We start from the raw sequence: 2,302 nt of genomic DNA on the forward strand, positions 1-2,302 counted from the left end.
ATGTGGGGCTCGAACTCTCAACCCCGAGACCAAGAGCCACACGCTCTACCGTCTGGGCTGGCTGGGTGGGCCCCCTTTGAGTTGTTAACGAGAATGTGCGTGCTGATCCCGCAAAATGCTTCGGGCGACCTCCTGACCTCGATGTGCCCTCAATAAATCTCAGCCATCACCCCTGAAGTCCCAGAAAATGTTTAGCCTGTATGAGTCCAAACAGGAAGACCCAGATGAGAAGGGAGAGACGAGGTACAGGGACAAAGACACCAACCTTGCGCTTGGGCCGTGTGCCCTCCTGCGATCCCTCATGAGACCCCGCCAGGACTCTGGCCTTCCTGCTCAGTGTGGCCTCCCATGCCTTCCTGCCCTCCCTTCAGCCAAAGGGACCAGACTCCAACACCGCCCCCACCCAGGCCCGGCCCCACTTGTGGCAGGCCTGCTGGGGCTCAGAATAGCCCAGCTGCTGTCTAAGCAGATGGCCTGGGCTAATTTTAGCCGGGCGGTGCTCCCTTAGGGGCCAGGCTGGGCCTTTTGGATTTGAATAAGCTCATGTGTGCCTCTTTGGTTTAGAGCGAATAACAAAGCTTTGAGCGATTGTGACCTGTGTGTCTGCCTAGCACCTTAGAGGCATTCCAGAAATACACGGTTTTAGACAATTTTGTTTCTCTGACCCGGCAAGAGCCCAAACCACACAGCGAGCAGGTGGTGAAGCCCGTGGGGCTGCCGGGGATGAATCGGGAGACTGAGCACTGACAGGGGTGGGGGAAAGCAGACGTGGTAACAGGCAGGTAGCAGGGCCTCTGTGTCCCCCGGCACCGGGGCTCTCTTCCTCTCTTCGTCGGCCCTGGAAGAGTGAACCCCGGAAGGCATTCACACATGATGTTTCTGACCTGTCGGCCCCTGTCTTTGAAGACTGCCCTTCATACAAATCTCTCCAGAGCCAGCCCAGTTAGAGACCTACATGCCAGCTGTCCTTGGCCTCTCTCTCTCTCTGCTGATGACCAGTCAATGAAGAAAGGTGAGGACCAGAGTGGACATCAGTACAATGGGGAGACCCTCTAGTTCATGGCTTCCTAAGCTGGGTCTGGGGACTGAGCAGATGCTCCCTGGTTTTGGGGAATCCTCCAGAACATGGCTGCTTTCGGCTTCAAACAAGGACAGCCCCCACTGGACATCAGCTCTTGTCTCTCAACAAGTGGGCGGTGCCAAGGTTGATGAACTCCGCTCTGCCTTTCTCTTGGTTTCCCCTTCACTGTTGAAAGACCGCAGCTAGACACCTAACAGCAACATCCATGAGCAGGATAGGAGAGACTTGGCCCTCATCCTTCTCTTTTTAACAGAAAAAACAAAACACAAAATAGAACCAAAAAAGCAATGACTTCTCCATTGCTCCCAGGAGACTAATCTCGTTGGCCCAGGTTGGGACCCAGGTGGGGACCTCAGCTTCGAGGGAGGTTGGACAGGGAACACCCAGGCTGTGCGGCCCCGTCTTAGGGCTAGGTGGGCTCTCCCAGCAAGGAACATAGGGTGTGGACTCCCCGGGAGCATGCCCAGGAAGGCAGGACCCTCCAGACCATGGCTCCAGAGAATCACTGAGTCTCCCTTGGCTGCTCTCACCTTCTGAGACTGGTGAAGTTGTAAACCACAGGAACAGAGATAGTGCTCAGAACAGTCCAAGTGGCAGTCTTCAGTGCTGACCCTGCAGACGCGCTGCACTTCCAGGACATTGCCAAGGTCATTGCCAGACACCCCAGACACTAGTGTATGGTGGGGATTCCGGGCCCCTGTGGCGCCCAGCCATGGGCATGGCTACCACGACCTCTAGGTAGGGCTCGGGACTCTCTGGGGGAAGGACGGGTGAGCCCCAAGGGAGCCATCCCTGGCTCTCCTAGGCATCCCCCACCTCAGTCCCGCGTAGGGACCAGGGACACAGTGAGAACCGAGGGGATGCACTGGACGCCTCATGCAGTTAACAGACACTTGACACAACACATCCTATAAGCGTCAGGTCGAGCAGGCACAACAGGTGATCACAACCATTCACTTGCCTCCTGCTGCCCTTTCAGAAGTGTCCGGTGGGGGGCGCCTGGGTGGCTCAGTGGGTTAAGCCTCTGCCTTTGGCTTAGGTCATGATCTCAAGGTCCTTGGATTGAACCCCACATCGGGCTCTCCGCTCAGTGGGGAACCTGCTTCCCACTCTCTCTCTGTCTGCCTCTCTGCCTACTTGTGATCTCTGTCTGTCAAATAAATAAATAAATTCTTTAAAAAAAAAAAAAAAATGACGTGTTTGGTGGGCAGGGGTGCCTAG

The sequence above is a fragment of the Mustela lutreola genome, chromosome 14 (assembly GCF_030435805.1).
Source record: "Mustela lutreola isolate mMusLut2 chromosome 14, mMusLut2.pri, whole genome shotgun sequence".
Lineage (NCBI taxonomy): Eukaryota > Metazoa > Chordata > Mammalia > Carnivora > Mustelidae > Mustela > Mustela lutreola.